At 29.9% G+C, this 20,893-nt stretch overlaps 1 long non-coding RNA gene across 7 annotated transcripts in view; it reads left to right on the forward strand.

Moving 5' to 3' along the window:
- Positions 1–20,893, forward strand: part of LOC143242912 (uncharacterized) — a 99,682-nt gene that overhangs the window by 2,606 nt on the left and 76,183 nt on the right. For 2 of the 7 annotated variants that reach the window (XR_013023442.1, XR_013023439.1), the window contains exons 2-3: positions 15,424–15,516; positions 16,957–18,280. This is a non-coding gene — a long non-coding RNA (uncharacterized LOC143242912). Of the gene's footprint in view, positions 1–9,303; positions 9,490–10,546; positions 10,660–11,658; positions 11,728–15,423; positions 15,517–16,956; positions 18,281–18,989; positions 19,612–20,893 lie in introns of those variants that run through there. The other 5 variants (XR_013023443.1, XR_013023438.1, XR_013023441.1 and 2 more) reach the window with 5 other exon arrangements.

Below are 20,893 nucleotides of genomic sequence, written 5' to 3' on the forward strand. Positions count from 1 at the left end.
CTTTATCCATATTATTGTGTAAATCAATAACAGCATACATCCAAACACTGAGGTATGCCTACTTGTGACATCAATCAAATTTAACTGAACTCCATTTAAAAAAAAAAAAAACCCTCTACCTTCTTCCATCCAGCCATCCTTCTATCCAAAGAGCAAATTTGATCTCAGAATGGCTGGTATGGGTATTTTATTGATAAGGAGAGAACAATGTTTCAACTTTCGAAGGTCATCTTCAGATTAAAAAAGAGTTTTAGTGTGACTGTTGATAGACATTTCTTATGGACAAGAGTATAAACAGGTACGGGACTGTAGGAGTGTTGCAAGTGGATGTAAAGTTATTAATTAGTATACGTAGAAAGGTGTTCCTTCATATTCGTTTAATTTTGGTTTTCGTTGTTGTATAAGTAGGGTTTATTTGAATTTGTGTTTGTTTTTATTTGTTTCCCTACTTGATATCTGGGTGTTTTCTATGGTTGTGTTTATTTGATTTGCAGTGTTCAAAAACATGTGAAAGTGTGTTTTTGTGTTCTATGAATCTAGTTTCCATTGTTTCTGCTTATTTCCCAGTATAGAAGTCATGGCAGTTGTTGTATTGTATTTTATAAATTATGTTGGTGTTGTATTTGTCAGTGTAGTTTTTACATAGAATGGACATTAATTTTGTACCTGGTTTTTGAATAAATTTGATGTTTACTGGAACGTTGCATTTTAAGTTTTTTTGAAATGTTGGTTAGTTTTTCGTTGATGTTGGGGACATATGGTATGCAGCACTATAAGGTTTTGTAGTTTGTTGTATCTTGGGATTTATTGTTGTTTGTTTGTTGTTGGTCTAGGTGTGTGTGTGTGTGTGTATAATTTGTTCCATGGTTTTTGAGGAAAAGTGTCATTTTATTTTGTCTAATTCATCATTAATTTTATCTGGCAAACATAGTTTTGTGGCTGTGTTTATTTGGTTTCTTAATATGTTGAGTTCTTGTTTTGTTTCATGTGCTGAGTCCCAGGAACGTATAATCCAGTATGGGTGATTATTCTGTGGATTTCTGTTTTGAATCGTGTATCAGTTCTAGTGGTTTTGAGATTAAGAAATACTATTTGGTTAGTTTTTTTCCCGTTCACAGGCCAACTTATTGTTGGAGTGTATCGAGTTAACATGATTGAGAAAACTGTGTGTTCTGTAGATGCAAATCTAGCAATTGTATCATCAACATACCTGTACCAGTATAGTGGTGGATAGAAGGCTGAATTGATTGCTTGTGATTCAATCTGTGTCATAAAAATGTTGACATGGGATTCCCCATACTCATGCCATTTATTTGTAGATAGTTTTGGTAGTAGTGAATTCTATAAGGGTTACTAATTGGTTGCTGGGAATGTGTGTCAATGGGTTGGGATCTTGGATATAAAGTTCTTAGGCTATCTTGTGGGTTTCAGTTGTTGGGACTTTGTGAAGACAGAGATTACATCAAAACTGGCCATTAAGGATTTATGATTTAGTTGATTATGAATATATTTAAAATTGAAGAGTCATTGAAAAAGGATCCAGCTGATGTTACATGTTTAGTAAATCCATAAACACTAAATGTACATTCTTACCCTCATCTTCTTAAGCAGTAGCCTCTTCAAAGAATGTCATAAGATTTGTAAAGCAATGTGTCCTTTAATGAAACAATGTTGGCGACCTGAATCTAAAATTTTGTTAATTGAACTGAGAAAACACATTTTATCATACTTTCAAAAATATCTTTATGCTACTGATATAAGGCTAATAGGCTTGTAATCACCTGCAGCAAGCAATATATAGACCAAATTACAAACTACAATACCCATACAGTAAGACAGAACAAACAATTCATGAGGTAAAAAAAAACAGCAAAAAGCACAACATGAAATTATTAAAACAATATAAAAGTAATACAAAGAATGGCAAATGAAAACTTAATCACAGCCAACATTTAAAAAAAGTGAGAGATACCAGTTCAGTATTATGAGCAAAAAACCCTGGAAACATTTCAAACAAAAATATAGCGGCATTTTTACAGTTTTGTAAGAAAATATTAAAACTCCCACAATCATAGTAAACAGTATGATTTTGTAAAGTTCCTTATAACACACTATTTCTTACATCTAGAATATTACAATAACCTGTTTTGTTTTTTGTATTCAAGTTCAAATTCACTCCTCCACAACAACCAACAGTTAAACACACTCACAAGAAACAACAGAATTATAAACATTAATATGGATAATACCTCATACCATTTTTAACAAATGACTTGGAGGTCACCATTTATCAAGTCTGCTCATTCTACATAAAAATATATGGCAAACCTATGAAGTAGAAATATACAATTCTGGTCAAAACACTGCTAAACAGAAATAAAACTAACTTAAACCTAATGTTAAGAACTTATGTATGTGCTAAAATTTTAATGTTCATTTTGCCTGAAATAAAATGATTTGTTTAGGTCACTTAAAGTTTAAAATATGTCATGTAAGACAATGTTACTAAAACTGTACATTTATGTGTGTCAAGTTATTGTTATAACATTGTTGTAAATATCTCCTGACGTTTTACACACAATTTGTTTGTGCAGAGGTAAATGAAAATAAACAGATAACTATAATACAGTTGATTTTAAACCTTGACTACATACATGTCTGTCTTGGAAATTTATTTTTAAGTTATGTAGTCTGAACTACGTAATCACGTGCAAAATACTGTAGACAGTAGTGTACGTAGTCATTACAAGTCAGGAAAAGGTATATACATGGTTTTCAAGGATACAGTCAAATTAAAACAATTCACTTTGCACTCATCCATATATATTTTAAAACTGTGGAATATTACATACTGTTGGCTGCAACTATGAAAGCTACATACCAATCAAATCTAACCGAATGTACACTATAAACTATGCATATCATAAAAATCATAACATCTAAGCTAATGCACTGTTATCAAATTTAATTTTCTACACGACAAGGAAAATGGATAGAAAATATAGTACAACTATCTTGCTGTTCCTGATTCAAATTTAGAAAAGAGGTTAATAACTGAAATACGACTCTTAATATTGGTACTACATTACTAAAGACAGATGTGCCGATACAAATTTATAATGATTCTTGGATGTTTTCCATTGTTCTATAAATCTGAGATTATTTCCTTAGACACAAATTTATTCTTGCTTAATGTGGGTAATATAGCTTACCTTTCATTTATAAAAATACAACTAAACCAAGCATGTACAAGTTCCACATGCATTGCTGCTAGCAATCACACAAACAGATCTTTCACTCCAAACAACATTTGTACTTCAGAATATTCATGTTATTTGACTTTTCTGACTGATAAACTTAATACTGATTCACAGGAGTTTTGATAAGTTTAAATTAAAATCTGTTCTTTTATCAAGGAAACATCCAAATTTAGCATTATAAATTATAACTATACTTCACAAATTTTACAAAATAATATGCATAAAATTTGAAACTAAAAACACTAAAATATGCCTGAAAATAATTAAATGTTATATGAATAAACTTGAAATCGTTGATGGTGAAACACAGAATTGCATTACTAAGGAGACAAGTGTGTGTGTTTTCTTATTGCAAAGCCACATCAGGCTGTCTGTTGTATCCACCAAATGAAACTGAACCCCCGATTTTAGCATTAAGAATTCATAAATTTACCACTGTACCTGCACAGGAACAGAGTGAATCATAGATACATTCTGTTTACCTTTTAGTTTGTAGATGTTATAAATCAATCTAGTGATAAACTGACAATGTCATTAATCATTTTATTTTTCATTATACAAGCTAACAAAAAAGTTCAAAATATGATGATAATTACATGTATATTATGATTAAAACATAACTGGACTGAATATAAATATATCAGCACCTAAAATTAATTTATAAACATAAAACTGCTTCTGTAATAACTGAAACCTATAAATATATAATCATGTAATTTTCATACTTAAATAATAAAAAAATTGAAAATCTCCATTATTCATCAATATGTATAACATGGTGCAAGTGACAGTATGGTAAGTGTTTGTGTACCACTGGTTTTATATTTGTGTAACTTCTATTTTTATAGGTATGTGCTTTACTATGTAATTTTGGTTATTTCCTGAGTTTTTTACATATATATATATCAATATTGCATTGTTGTTAATAGTCCATGCTGCTAACTTACTGCCATAATGGAACAGCATTAAAATGTGTTCAGAATATCCAATCTATCATTAAAAATCCAAACAGTGTAGTCAGTCTAATCAGTTGCCATGAATAATCAAAGATCATACACAAATATCATAGTAGGGTAATCAGTGATGTCGAGAAACCCACTTGTTGAGAAATATATATGCAAAAATATTGTTTGGGTTGAGAAAATATTTTACATAGAAGAGCGAACAACGTTTCAACCTTCTTCGGTCATTGTCAGGTTCACAAACGAGCCGTTTTTGCATATATATCATAGTAGGGTGTATATTTCAAATAAATATCTTTTATTTTGAAAGGTTGGGGGTATAATTGGTAGAAATATTAGAGGTAGTTTCTATTTATTTGCTTTCTACATTAAAGTATTTAATGGAAACTGTATTCCCACCAAAAAGATTATAATATTATAATGTCCCAAAGCTGAAAGAACAAGCATTTTTGGTTGGACATGAATTCAAACCCACTACTCCAGACTGAGTTGAACTTGGAATATATAAGACCATAACACAAGGTTTTGTGACTAAAAGATGAAGATTTCACAAAAGTATCAGGATGAATATGAATGCATATCTGTTTGATATCAATGTTCCTTTCATTCATTTCTCTCAGTTTTGATAACAAATATTATAATAAAAAATGTTCATTGTGGCAAACAAAATAATAATTTGATATAAGCAAAGGTTTGTTTCTTCCTAATTCATAACAACATTCTTACATCAATATGACTTGTAAATTTGACATTGAATCAGGCTGTACATTTACAGTCTTCACAATATGTAGACTGCTGCAAGTAATTATGAAAGAAAAAAGTATTTAACATATTCCAGAAACAAAACTATACTTGGTATAATATTTATAATTATAAGCAACAACTTAACTGAACTTCACATACATGCTATCAAAGATATTTGTATGAGATATGTTTGAAAATCTTCTTGTTGTATTTAATTTTTTAAAATCAGTTTTCAAAACTACAATGAACATGCCTCAGACTGATACTGTCATAAACATTAAAAACTTTATATTCATTAGATATACAAGTTGACTTCAGGTTATTTGTGTTGTTTACCTTTGGTGTTAACTTTTGCATCTAGTGTATTGACATTTACAATCTTTCAAAGGTACACTGGATATTTACATCTAAATGACATAATGGGTATTTAATTATTAGCCAGGATTCCATATAGTTTTGATAGAAGAGTACACTATGGAGAAGTGGTGGTAGGCTTGAGATGGGCTAAAAAATCCATTCATAAATGATTTACAGCAGCTTCAAGGAATTTAGAAAACCTGTCTTGTTTGAAACATCAAATTTTGGAGAAAAATAAATCACACACACAAAAAAATTCCAACTTCTATTAATAAATGGGACAGTTGGTGAATATCTTCTCAGTTAAAATGGTCTGTTGCTTGTATAGCCAAGTATTTTATCTAATAAATAACACATGATCTATGCAACCTTTTACATCTGTTGGTGAAAAGTGACAAATTAATGAGAAATTCTATGAATGTATTGTTTATGGAAATTTTGATAAGCCGGTCTCTTGATATTTTTGGAATGACAAAAACAATCTTTTGCATCAAGAACTACTTGCCCTAAAGTTTACTCCATGTAAATAAATAAAACACAAGCATTTAGCATCTTCAACAAAAAAATTACAAATATATCTTTGTGGCAAATCCTGACTTTTCCAAAATAAATCTGACCATATCCATTCCCTCTCTTCAGTTGATCACTCACCAAATCAGATTACAAGTATCCAGAGAAGTAGCTTCTACATCTTACAACAATAAAGTTTCACATACACAAGGAAGTGTAAAGTACAATACAACTATTTCATGAAACAATGGATATGACTCTTTGAATCTTAACCCATTCTTAGATATCCCTCTTTGTGTAACACTGAAGGGAGAGTCTGCATGATATATTTCAACTAATGTTATGCTATGACTAGTCAGTAACATCTTAGTGATCAGCTTTCATTATGCTCTAAATGCCACATGTAATGTGTAGAAATTCACACACCTACATGTGGTAAATTAATACAATAGTATTATGATGTTGAACAACCAAGTTACTGCTACAATGAAGTTATTTCATTTATGCCACATATCATCCTCAGCAGTTTTCAGTTCATTTCTGTGTGCTTGTGCATCATGCAATTCAATGATTTATAAAAAGAATCCAGTTTATGATTAACATTGTAATTGTGTCTGTTGAGGTTCACACAAATAGTGGTTTTCACTGTTTTAGTTACTGGTGAAGTCATGATCAGAAAATTATTTTTGGGAGCAGTTTGGTCGTACATAAGTTGTTTAATATTTCACTGCATGTTGTAGGTATGCAGCAGCCATTCCAGATGTATGATAAATTTTAATTGTGTTTTTCATAAATTGGTTTTGATTCATAGTTTTTACACTAAACATTTTTTAATCTTTTTGCTTATTTTATTTAGTATGTTAGATTTTCTGTTTTTAAATGCAGTTTAAGTGTCTATGTAAATCAGATGCAAGTCTTATATGAATACTGATCTTTTATTATAGGCAAACGTTACAAGCTGTATCTATTGTGCTGTACCACTTGTACTTGTATTTTTATTGTCATATCATCCTAAAGTGAGGCGATTTTCAATCATTACAATAATTAGTACTTCCTTACTATGAAATGGACTGTAGTACAGTGCACGAGGTTCAGAGTTAGAATTAACAGTGTGGAATATGTATTAAAGTTATTGATTTCATCTCTATCTACACATCTTCTTGTTCAATTCTCCATGAGCCTGTTGTAGTCCTAAGAAACCTAGAAGATAGTAGTTGGATGGAGACTTAGTTTTAATGTTTGAGTAATGATTATTTTGGTGATTGCACAATGATATTAGGTGGGATTTCTTATTGTTCATGTTTGAAATAATTCTATGCAAAACATTTAGGGATTTGTATTTTGCAGCTACTTATAACTGTGTGATAAGCATCACTGTACTTGAATACCACACATTAAGGTCAATCTGAGGTTTAGTTTAATAAACTGAGTGCTAGCTCAGCTAGTGTGCTTTCCAAAGAGAATAAACCATGGTTACTTGAAAATTTAATTTAAATGATTAGCCAAATCTCTCGTCATCTGATTAGTGACGTGCATGAATGGATTAAGGAGATTCACACTATCCCTATGTCTACTATCTAACAAAACCACAGCCAAGTGAACTGGCTTGGAGAAATCAGCATAACCAGTCAAAAGTTCACAGTTCCTCCTGCACAATTTCTCAGGCTTTGCAAAGTGTATTCACAAGTAAACTTGTGTTTTTGTTGTTGATGTTTTAGTTTATGAAGAAAGGGTCATGTTCAAAAGCTTTTGTTTTTAGACCAGATACAGTTCACTTAATAAAAATGATTAATTACAATGGAAATTCATTGTATGGATAAAATAACTTTTGTATTATTTTAAAAAATGGTTACATAAAAAAACGTTTTTTTTACATACCCCTTTTGAAACTGAGGTGGTGAAAATAAATATTATGATACCACGTGTCCACTGAATGGCATAATATCACAACATTCATTTCAATTTCTATGACTCAATGATGAAAGCTGGACAAGAAAAATTTACTTACCGCAAAATTTTTCATTAAACATTTTCTTCAAAACACTAATTTCAAATCAGGTGGTTAAGGCACTCAACTCGTAACCCGTGGGTTAGGGGATTGAATCCTCGTCACAACAAACTCGCTGGCCCTTTGAACTGTGGGGGGTGTTAAATGTGATGGTCAATCCCACCATTCACTGGTAAAAGAGAAGCTCAAGAGTTGGTGGTGGGTGGTGATGACAAACTGCCTTCCCTCAAGTCTCACATTACTAAATTAGGGAAGTCTAGCACAAATAGCCCTCGTAAAGCTTTGCTGGAAATTCAAAACAAATGAGTTTGGTTTTAAATTGGAAAGTATAATTCAAATTTTAGTATTATACATAAGTTAAATTTTTAATTTAAAAGTGAATATTGAAAAAAAAATCTAAATATCATGTTTTATGCATTTTATGATGTGCTCAAATTAGAGTTTGTGATGTCCAAATACCAAGACTATAATTTCTTATAAGTAAAGAGCTCAAATTACTGATATTGAGAAGTTATAATATGGAAAATTGAATCTCCTATCTTTTCTGCTTGCTACATTTACTGAATTAGTCTCAGTGCCCCTACCTACCTCTTGCCATTTTTGGAAGCACTTGCTTATGTACACTTACTTTTGAATATCACTCAAACAGAGCTAAGTTACTGAGTTTTATAAATTATAGTGCAATCCTAAGGTACTGATGTAGTAATTTATGATTTTTTGTTGTTTTGAAATGTACACATGCCAAATTTAAAATATCATTTTGTTTCACATCTTACTGTAAAATTTTATGAGACTTGATATTCAGTACTGAGTCAAGCCCCAAATGAGTAGAAAAGTTCAAAACTAGAAAATATTATTGTTTACTCTACTTCTTTATTTACTGTTCTGTATTTTAAGATAAATTAAATTCAAGAACTTTTTATAACTTATAACTCAGTTGTGACTATTTTACAAAATACTAGTTTACACAAATACAGCCAATACAGGTCACTTTGTGGAGACGAGTTTCATGTTCTTGGATAAAGTTACGAGTGCACGTGTACTGCATCAGAGCAACTCAAGTAACGTCAGCCAAAAATGGCTGTAGGGTCAATTTAATAAAAAGTATAAACATATGTATAAATGGATAATGTTATGAGATTTTAAGATTTTTTTATAAATTTTAAAAATGTATGTTGGGACATTTTATCTGTTTCTATTACTTTAAAAATTAAAACAACTTATGTAACAAGTGTGTGGTAGAAGTATTGTGTACATATTAACTGAAAGCATGAATTATTATACTGTACATAACTATCTTTAATATTAAATTAGTTTTCATAATTTTTGTGTGTTTTCAATAGTTTTGTCACTGATATTCTTAGAGTGAATAAAAACAAGTGTTCAAAGTCTGCTTTATGTAAATCACACACTACAGCATTGAAGTGTTTTATCTTGTTACTCTCAACATGGCTACAGTTCAGTTATATTGATCTCTTGCAGAAAGGTGATATAACTATTTTAATTTCAGGAACTGATCCTAAATCTGTACTGTATGTTTTTTATAAGTAAGGACAGTGTAAGAAAGGTGACAAATACAAGTTTTCCCACGATGATGTTGAAAGTAAGAGTGAAAAGAAGAGTATTTATGTAGACTTGAGAGATGAAGGTCACGTAGTTTATTTTTTTATCTGTGCATCTATTATCTGTTAACAACGTAAAGTATAAAGGTCTTTTAAATCAACTGTATGGTTTTCTGTGTTTGTATTATTAGTGTTAAACTACTGAAGTGTTTTAAGAGTTTAAATGGCAATCTTCAGTTGTACCTTTCAGAAAATTAATGTAGATAAATCTAATTCTGTTAAGGGTTTATATCTTTCATTTCAAATATAAAAAGTTTAAATTCTATATCTTTTGGTCAAGATGAATTTTTATCTAATAAATAATTTGGATTACAATCAATTATTGCATACTGCACTTGATAAACCAGAATAAACATATGATGTCATAGAAGAATATTCCTACAGCTTTCAAATAGTCAAAAATATTTTCAGAAATAAAACCACAACAACAAAAGAAACAAAATTCCTGTCTTTGATAATTTTCCTCTTTTCCCTGAGCCTTACATTAAGAACATTTGTTCACAATCATGAGAGCTCTGGGTATTTAATATGTTGATAAACCAAATTTCTGCTGCAGTAATATATGATCATTGTGTTAACGATAGAAATTCCCATTATAGCTGAACATGCTTCTGGTAAGATTTCCCAGGAATTTAGTTCAATGTTATATGCAGACTTTAATTTTCAGGAAATTAGATTCATGGGTTTTGCCAGTGATTTCTTCTTCTTTTCAGTAAAACAATGTTTCTCAGTGAGAATATAATCAATGAGAAGACATTTGGACTCTGTGTTTCTTTTTTTTCAACACTTTTTATTTTAGTCTGTCATACTCCACACCATTTCAGGAGTTTTAGTTTTCCACTACTTTTCATGCTTCCAAGTTGTTTGCTTTGGGAGATAATTGCTCTTCTCATACTTTTGTTTCTGTTGATACCAGTTCTACCAGGGGACCAGTACATGTTGATAAATTATAAATAATAAATTAAGTCCTCAAATTTTACATCATATGTATGCTAAGTATTTGTACTAGTGAATAGGATAAGCACGACTCCACTTCAAAAGTTAATGACTCATGAAGACAGAGAAGCAATACAACGCTACAAGATAAACATAAAACTAAACAATGAGCTATTTGTGCTCTGTCCACCATGGATAACGGATATCGAGACTCGATTTCTAACACTTGAAGTCTACCGACATATCGCTGTGCAACGAGGGTGGGTTGTTTTGAACTGATATGGCATTAATATTATTATACCAAACTTCGATTAAATAAAGTCGATAAAATACTTTTTATTAAACAGGTACAGAGCAAGATAAACTATCAACTACATTTGTTAAACTTTGTTTATATCTAACAGGATTTTTGATTTATGAGCTTTCCTGAAGAAAAGTAGTTAATAATTTGTTATGAGCCTAAAATATATACTGTATTTTCCGGTTTATAAGCCGAATCGCCGAATAAGCCGAGGCCAATTTTCAGCTCTGAAAATGAGGGTTTTTGCTTATTACTGCCCAATTAGCTGAAGCCATTTTTAAGAAGTGACAAGTTTTTTCAAAATGATTTCTTAGTCTTGTTTCAGCGTCAGCAAGCATGTTGTGAGTGATCATTGGTGTTCTGTGGTAAAGCAGAATGTGTCGTATTGAGACAGAGATGGAATCAATATGTCATTCGTTATTGGCTCCACTCACTGTAATTAGCTAACCAATGAAATTCCAGAAACAACGTTTCACTGTAGTCTTAACGTGCTCGTTAACCAGATTGTCTTGTTTCTGGCAATTCTAAAAGAACTGAAATTGTGGAAGGGTTCTGTCTACAATCATTACGCTCAGTCATTTGAAATAGTTGGCATCTCTGTATCAGATAGTATAAAACTTTTAATTATAAATGTGCTTTAATGTCTAGTTTATTAACATGCATGGATAATAAAGTTCATTAATCGTTTTAATGCCATTTAAGTTTTTTAATATATACATTACACATTTTTAATGTGGCTCCCTTTTGAAAATCACAGTATATGTAATTTGATTTGAAATTAGAAACTGGCTGTAAAATTAAATCACTTGAAACCAGGACTGGAAAGTCCAACTTCAGGTGACTAATGCTGCTGTTTGAACTACCCATTAGTTATCCTGTCTATAATTTTGCTACACTTTTTTAAAAACTTTTTTGTTACTTTATTTTTTGAAAATGGCCATAACATCAAATAATTTGGAACCAGGACTAGAAAGGCCAACTACAGGTGACTAATGGTGGTTTTTGTACTTACCTGTTAGTCCTACTGGTGAGTTATGATAATTACAGTTTCACTACAGAAAGTCCTTTACAACTTGAATAACTGTAGTCTTTCTCTTAATGTTGTTGACTTGATGTAAACTTTGGTTTTATGCTATTTGTATATTGTTTTTTTAAACATTGTTTTGTTTTATCATAATTTCCTTTTATGAATTTTACTAAATTTACTTTTTTTACTGGATGTTTGACATAGATAGCCTAACTGCTTTGTGCTATAAAACTCTAAATCAACCAACCAATCTCTCACAAACACTGACAAAACTCCCTTGCTACTTCTGATAGATTGTCTATATCAACAATTATATTACCACTGTGGATATTTTCTTATGTAATATTTCTTTTCTTGGTCCTGTTGTACTGTTATTAAGCTTATTAGTCTTGTCTTCACTCAACTGCTTGTTTCTTGTGTATCTGTTGCCATGAAACTTCCTGGTTTCTGAGGACCATGCTTCATGTTCAAATTAAAATATTCATGAATTACTATGGTAATAAACATTTTGATAGACTACATCAATTAGTAAAAGTACTTTCTTTGTTTAACACATAGAGTTTAACATTTATGATTGACCCATCAATAAAAGGTTATTGGTACAGTCCATTTAAAGGGAGTAGCAATAAGAAAATCTGCATTTTGATAATGAGGAGGAATTACAGTCAAACTGGGTAAAATTATCAACAAAATTGGATAAAAACAATTGTGGATCACACTTCCATGAAAATGGAATGTAAATAGGGCATTTAAAAAGAAAATCTTTCAGCTTTCATACTTTTTGAGGGTTTATACTGGTTCTCAGAGTTTTTGATAAGACACTGAAAATGTAGGGGCTAAGGATTCAAAATATGGAAATGATTATTTGTAATATCTTTTGATATTTTAAGGGAACATGCTGCCATAAAATTAAGAACAGGGAATCCTAGGTGTGATTGATCTGTTCATTTACTGATTCAGCCCCTAAGGTGCCTTTCAACATGAAAATGTCAGTTAGAGTTACTCTGGTAGAAATTATTTTTACTGTACTTAATCTTTCTGAACTGTAGTTGATTATTAGAAAGCACCAAAATATTTAGAGTTGTAATACTTCACTTACATTTCTTACACAACCACAAAAAGCAAATATTTGGCTGCTAATATAGATAGTTTTTCTAAAAGTTCTTTAAACACATTTTAAGGGTGTTGAGTGTTGATATAATTACTAGAACCTTCTTTATCATAAAAACTTTTCTTCTTGAGAATGATTGCATGAGAGAATGAAATGTTGTACTTGTTTTTAAAATATTTCTTCTTACTATAAAAGGTGTAACTTTAATAATCTTACAGCAGTGTTCGTATTATGAGTGCTTATCACATTTTCAAACAGTTATCTTTTTTTATATACTTGTTAACAACAGAATGACTTTATAACACCCTATGTCAAAAGTTTGAATGAGTTATTCATGTTTTTGCACTTGTTAACAGAGTTCTTAGAATTCTTGCACTATTACCAGCAGCACAGTGTGTGGACTTTTGATGCTAGAAAATTGGTTCTGTGTTCTGATACACATGGTGGGTAAAGCAAAGATAGCCTGTTGTGTATATTTGTGCTGAATTACAAACACATAAATACTTAGAACTCAACAAAACGTTTAGTTTCTGAACAGACTTAAAAAAATATACACAACAGACATAATTGAAACAAAAATTAAAAACAAATTTATTTTCTTATTCATAATTGTATACAATGGACAGACATCTATATTCACAAATAATATTATCCTACTAGTAAAATGTGTAAAACATTGAAATATATAGAGTTGACACTTGAATTCATGTTTGGAAAATTCCTTGTAAATAAATTTTTCAATATTTGTGTATTGTAAGAGATATGTTATCAGCTTGGTGAATAAGTATGACTTGTATAGAGATTTCTAAAGCTAACTGTCATAGAAAATTGGCTCAGCTAAGTGCAAACCTAACTGACAGCTGTCTGTTATTTTCAAGTAATGTTATTATAAGGTTGATAGTGTTGTTACATTTATTAAACAACAACAAAATAAAAATCAAACTTCTTTAAAGCCTCTGTTTGTATGTAATTTTCCGTTAAGTATTGTATAAGAAAGATTTAATACCAAACTTGAAATACTGAGTAACGATGTGTGCTTGTGAACAAATTTTGTACTGTGTCTTTTTGTGTAAGTATTAAAATTGATGTGTGGGTTAAAGATAAAAAATTAGTTATATTTTAGTGTCTTTATTTTTCTTTCAAGTGAATAAAAAGTATTACATTTGTTCAAAAAGTGAGATAGAAAAATAACACTTTCATTTAATATATATTAATTAGAGCATAACCTGCTATTTTGTAACTTTGATCTTCATCTACATATTCAGAGTAAATGAATGGATCATTGTGATATAATTTTTGAGCAACAAAATCTTTGAAAATGCAGAATAACTTTTTATAAACAAGTACTTGTGTTGAGCTGTACCTCATGTTTAAATGTTCTAATGCTGTATTTTCATCGCCCAGATAAATCATGATTCTAACGTATATAAAAGTTTACATTGGATAATACACTCCAAAGGCATCTTCACATTACAAAAGGTGAAACGTTATGACATTTATGAAAAGTTGTTTTACACCTAATGCAGAAAATGCTAAATCACATGTTCATTGCAAATTTAATCACTTTTTATACCCTTATTTTAAAAAAAGACCAGAAAATAGAGAGAATGGTGTTTCTTATTTTAAATATTTCTGGGAGAGCATGCCTCTGGATCTTCCTTAAGATATTGTGCATAAAATATTGTGTAGAGTCACAAGCCAGCACTACATAGTACACTGACAGGATTATCTCCCTGATTCATTAGTATCACCCACTTAAACATACTGAAAACCTTGTCTGTTGATCTTTTCTGAAGAAATCTTAATATAACCTTTCCATCCCTGGAGTAATTTTAGTAGCTGTGGTGTGAACAATTTACAACAAATCAGTGTCATTACTCAGACAAAGCTCAGATAATATTTCAAGTGAAGACTATCGAGGACCAACTAGTGACTTGAATAGAAAGATAACTTCCTCTTTTTTACTTGATAATCAGTTTAAGTTGCATCACTCTGAACAGTCCTATATACATCACTATTCCTTCTTGTGTATGAAGACCAAAGTTGTATACTACTTCATAAGTATTTGGTGGATCAGAGCAAGATGTATTGATTATCTTTCTCATGAAGTAGTTTGATCCTGCAGGCACTTGTCACCTTGTATTCAGAAGTTACTTTTTGTTTCATAAATGTTTAACAGAATTTGAATTAATAACTTTTTCTTTAATTATGTTTTTTATGTAAATCACTAAGATTTTCTATACTTAATCTTTTCCCATAGAAAACGATTTTAAGATTATAAAATCTATTTATTTTATTATAATTTCTTCAATAAAGAAATATGATTTGATATAAAATTGCAGAAAGACTTGCCAACATTATGGTTAAGAATGTAACTGAAATGTGTCTGAGGTAATTAACCACCTTAATACAAAAGTATCCAATACAAAATAATTAGTAGTAAACTGTATTTTAACAAAAAGATTAATTATGGACCATTGAAAAACAAACTTTATATTACGTATTATAAACATTTTTCGTGATTTTATACCTCATGTTTAAAATTAACTGTAGTAAGTAAATTTATAAAAAGTAATTTTTTACAGCATCCAATCAAGAGCATTTTTTGTGATGAAGTCACTGGTGGTGTTTTATCAAAAGTGAAAAGAAAATTAGGCTTACAAAAAGTTTCCAAAATGGTAAGTGTATCTAAAGAATTTAAAAAAACATATACTTCAAACTAAAATATTCAGACGACTGATTGTGATCCACGTGCATAATCCATAATCAATTAGATTATACTTTATTAAACCTGTATATCTGCTTGGTCATTCTGACCAGTTTTGTAATCTCCATGTAAACATGAAATTGCATAAACTACTGAAATATTCTAAATGTACAACGTGTATCATCATGAGTTTTGGCAGATGTTTATCTAAACGTTACATTCCTTTTGTAAAGTGAAATTATAGTTTAAGTAAATTGCTTTCTTAAAACATTTATCCATTAATTTATGCATTCTGTATAAGACTACTATGTCCAATTTGGATAATTGTACTGAATTTTATGTCTGAAAGAGGAAAACGCCTTAAAACTTTATTGAAAGAAAACTGAAAGTCATTTCTTGACCACTGATCATTCATTTCCTTTAACCTTGTTACTATTTGTATATTTAATGTAGCATTTGTATTAGTTGTAAAACTGTTTTTAGTTCTCTGTTCATTTTGGAAGTTGTACTGTTTACTTAATTGGATGCTCAGTATACACATGTGTTTACATGTATATTTTCTCAAAGTTTTCTTGAACAAAGATCAATAGTTGTTTCATTGTGGTTCATTATGTGATAGATGATGCTTTATTGCATTAACTACCTGATTCACAGATAAAATAAAATCAATGTGTTGATGATTTATTCCTGAATTACTATGTGTTTTATTAGTTGTCAGCATTTATAAAGGCTTTTATTCTTTCCACTGATCTACAGTTGTATTTTAAATAACAGTGACACTAAATAATTATTATACTACAACCTGTTAAATTACTGTCATACATTAGATAGGTCAGTAGGTTCAGTGTTTAGTAACTCAAATGGTATAAGGGTGTCAGAGAACACATGTATTGAATTTAATAATTATAATGACATCAGTTGCTGGAACAGCTGGTTGTAAAGGACAGAAGTTATTTTCTGTTAATATTGTTATTCAGTATCTTCACTTAACTGTCTTTGTATTTCTTATAAAATCAACAAACAAACAAAAAACATGATCTGAATTACCAAAAAAGATGTATCAAAATTTAGTGAGACTATTAACTGTAAAGACTAGGTGATATTCTGTTCTACTAAAGAGAACACTTCATTAGTTTTTGGAATTCTTTATCTGAAATAAGCTTGTGAAGTATGCTTAAATTTGTATGTAGTACATATCCAAAATATATATTCATCAGAGGTTATTAAAGTTTGGTCTTATTAAAGAAAGTAAATATTATGTATTTATTTAATGTATGTGTTTTTGTAAGCTTTCTATCTATCAAACTGCAAACAAGAATGGAAATTTTATGAAGATAAATTTCAATTTTGAATCTTTTTCTTTTGATAATGTCTAATATGAACTGTTTGTTTCTTTCTGTAATGTGAGCAGATTTGATGCTACCTATTTGATTTCAAAAGGTATGAAACCAAACCTGATACAGATCACTTACAAGGTTTAACAGAGGCTGAGGAAATAGTAGAAGAACAATGTGAGGATAATAGATGTATGTAGAACTGTAGAAAGATGTTTAGGATGATGAAATGTGGGTTGTGTTGATGTGTGTTTTACTTGTAATAACTTATTTATTATAATTGAATTTTTATTATTAATAACTTTATATTAACAATATTGTAGTCCTCCAATGGTAAGTTTCTTGAAATCTATAACGTAATGTTCTCTACAGTAGTTATTTTATAAATTGTAAAGGGATGTTTTAATTAGCACATGAAAGAAACATACATTGCAAATAAAATAAAACACCTTCAAACAAATATTTATCTTATTATGAAATGGAAAGAAGAGGTCTCACCCTGTGTTCAAAACATCAAATAATTGGAAAAACATTACACTAGTAAAAAAATCATCATTCATTAATGTTCAGATTTTTTAAACGTAAAGAACAAAAACATTTAAGTTATGTAGCTAACAATGGTTTTCAAGTAATATTAACGCCTTTTGTGTTAATTGAAAGGAGAGTTGAAAAAGAATCTATATATATATATCATTGTAAAAGAAATAATGGTGTGTGTAACTACTTCTTATTGACAAGTTAGTATTCTTATGTTAGCTTCTCTTGAACTATGTTGAGTCTAACATGTTTCTGACAATTCAGCAGGAACTGATATAGAAATACATTACATTTAATCCTGTTAACAGGTGGTTAACGTCTATTGATGTGTTAAACAGTTTTTACCAAGTTTAAATATTTTTTCATGTTGCGCAATCTTAAGAAGATAAACAGCCACTACCAAGTTAAGCATCAGTTTTTTTAATAAATATGAGTCATACTAAACAGCTGGTACAAAATGTAAACATCAGTTCATGTTTAACAAACTTTACACATACAATTAATTGGTACTACTTCTGAGCAACAGTTCCTGTTGAACAAAAATGGCACATGCTAATCAGCTGTTATCAAACTTGAATAGCAGTTATTATTGAACAAAATTTATGCATATTAAACAGCTGTTTTTATAAAACAATTTTGGGACTTGTTAATGAACAGTGTGTAATCACCTGTTAAATTTGTATTGGCTTAGCTGAGTTTAAATTAATTATTACAGATACCATTCTCAGATCCTTTTACACAGTCAAGATGCATGTACTCAGAGAATATAATATGGCTATAACTGCTTGGTATAAAATATTTGTGTTTTCTTAAAGTTTTAACATTGTGAATATTGATTAATAAAATAAGTATAAGATTGAGTCATCATGAGTACCTTACCATAATTGTCTCACATCTAATGTAAGATATACATACTTTGTCAAGTGACAAAATTAAAACCATGTAACTTGTATAATCAAGTTACAAGAAAGAGGCTACATCAGCACTGTGAGATAATAAATTATGTTTTTATATTCAGTTACGGTTTTGTTAGCATTCATTTATTATTCCTTCTATTGTCTAGTTTATCTCTGAATTTTTAATTGCATTAAAATAATAGCTTACCTTCTAAATGATCATGTTTAATTTGAGTACACATGCATGTAATATGAAACTGGCATCAGTTTTCCCTGGTGGTGATGTACAGATATCATAAACGTTGTACATTATGAAAATTACAGTTTCATGGTTTGTAATCTTGTGATCTAACAAGTGAATGTCAATCTTACATTGAGCTTTCACAAGTTAGTTCACAAGATATTGATGAAGAATATTATTTCTGATTATTACTAATTGTTGTTAGTGAATTTGTGATTAAGTCTGTTGCTTTTTACTCCTGATTCAATATTCATTGAAATATTTATTATTTTGAATTTATATATTGTATTGTTCATTAACATTAATTTCAAGTCCTAGCCTCACACATATTCATTTACTGTGTGGTAAGTTATCAACTTTGTATTTCAGTAATTTAAAAATCACCCTTTGGATTTCTGTGATTGTCAAAGTATTTTTTTTTCTATTCTGGTTGTAGTGGCAAATTACTCTCTACCATTGCAACATCTTTTTCTACTGATGTCTTTTTCCAAAACAACATTACTTCCTCTCACCCAAAGCTATTTCAGTCTTGGTTTGCCCTTTAAGCATTGCTATAAAAATGTTTGCAATCAGTGCACCAGTCTTTTCTACTCCTTTATTTTCTTACCATTTCAGAACATGTGCTGATCATGTGACCACCCTCCATCAATCATATTGTGTCATTTATTACTAGCATTGCTAACTACTGCCACTCTAGCACTATGCTAACTTTCTCAGTTGACATTCTGTTGTATAGACATGTGTTTTTAAATCATTCTTCATGCAACAAACTTTGGACCATGACTGATCACAAATTAATATCACTTTTAACTTGTGTTTGATTTCTGTTGTTTCTACTTGTTTGTTTTAGATAAACTTCTGTTTTTTTAATTTGTTAATATGAATTTGAGATTTAACCCTTTTGCCCTGGGTGTCCTTTACTGTGCATGAAACAAAGCTTTAGTGTCTTATGTTCAAAATTTATTAATGTGCTTTTTTGACATCATTAAATGAATTAACAGAGTGTAAAGTTTCAACTAATAATCTATATTTTAATACTTTAAGTTTTATGATCTTAATTCTGCAATTATATTGCAGGACAATATTTAATTAATACTGTGTTTCTCAGAGTGTGACACTTTTTCTAGACATCTTTTCTCATCTGTTTTATCCATCACACATTCATAAAGTACAAAATTAAAGTTACTCACTGTAAAATCTTGATTGCTCAGACAAAACATAATTTTTCATAATTTTCAATTTTGTTTGGTTACAAAGCTGTCATAGAATATCAGACCCCTCTTACTGCACCCACCTGTCACATCCTCTGTTTGTTAATAGTTATCTTTTACATTTTACCTGTAACTAATAGAATATCAAGGTTTGATCTATTCTATGACATTTTGTATTAAGTTACAGACAAGTGTCAGTTTCTCTTACAATACAACATTTGTTACCATGGGAATCACAACAGGTAACTTGGGTGAATTTGTAACAGCTTTTGTTGCATAGTTAGAAAGCCAGAAATATTGTAATTGTTTGAGAAACTTATCTTCCTTTTGCATGTTATTAGTCTATGTTCTTTGGTGTATTCGTTAATTAACAAAATATTTCGTACATTGCAATCATTACTATAAAAATATGCTTAAGTGTTCTCAACATTTGACACCAAGAAAAAAATAGATTAGGCAAGTACTTTATTTCTTGTTTTTCCTGTTTTTTCTTTATTCAATACTCCAAAGGTAATTAAAATGTAAAAATAGGGATTTTGTAAGGTTAATTAAGATTAGATTAGGTGAAATAAATAATAATAATAATGTAATAAAAATGTTTTACAAGACACGAATGCAAGCAACTAGGTAGTAAGTAGTTCATGGGTAGTGTAATTCAATAGCATAATGAGAGCTACGTGCATATTGAGTGATGCAACTTATAATGGCACGAATTATAGTTACAGTTCAAAGGGTAGTCAAATGGGGAGAAAAGTAAAGTTTAATTGTAAATGGATGTATACTGTTATGAGTATAGTTTCATATTACAATTTGAAATCATTCTAGAAAGAAAAGACTAATTTTGATTTATTTATATTTTTTGGACAAAGTCTCCCACTCTCACCTCTAGAAGCAGACAGAACCTTCTGCAACTGTAATTAATGAGAACAGAGGCATCTATTTTACTCCAACATCATGAAAAGATCCCATGTGAGATGGACCTGTTCCAACCAATTAGTTTATTATTTTATCTATCAATACCCATCTGGGAAAAGCTGATGATTTTGTTATTATGGGTATCACTGAGACTGGGTTAAGTTTGAACAATTTTGATGAAGGAAATTTGTTTGAAACACCAATCTACAGATTA

This window comes from Tachypleus tridentatus, unplaced genomic scaffold (assembly GCF_004210375.1).
Source record: "Tachypleus tridentatus isolate NWPU-2018 unplaced genomic scaffold, ASM421037v1 Hic_cluster_2, whole genome shotgun sequence".
NCBI lineage: Eukaryota > Metazoa > Arthropoda > Merostomata > Xiphosura > Limulidae > Tachypleus > Tachypleus tridentatus.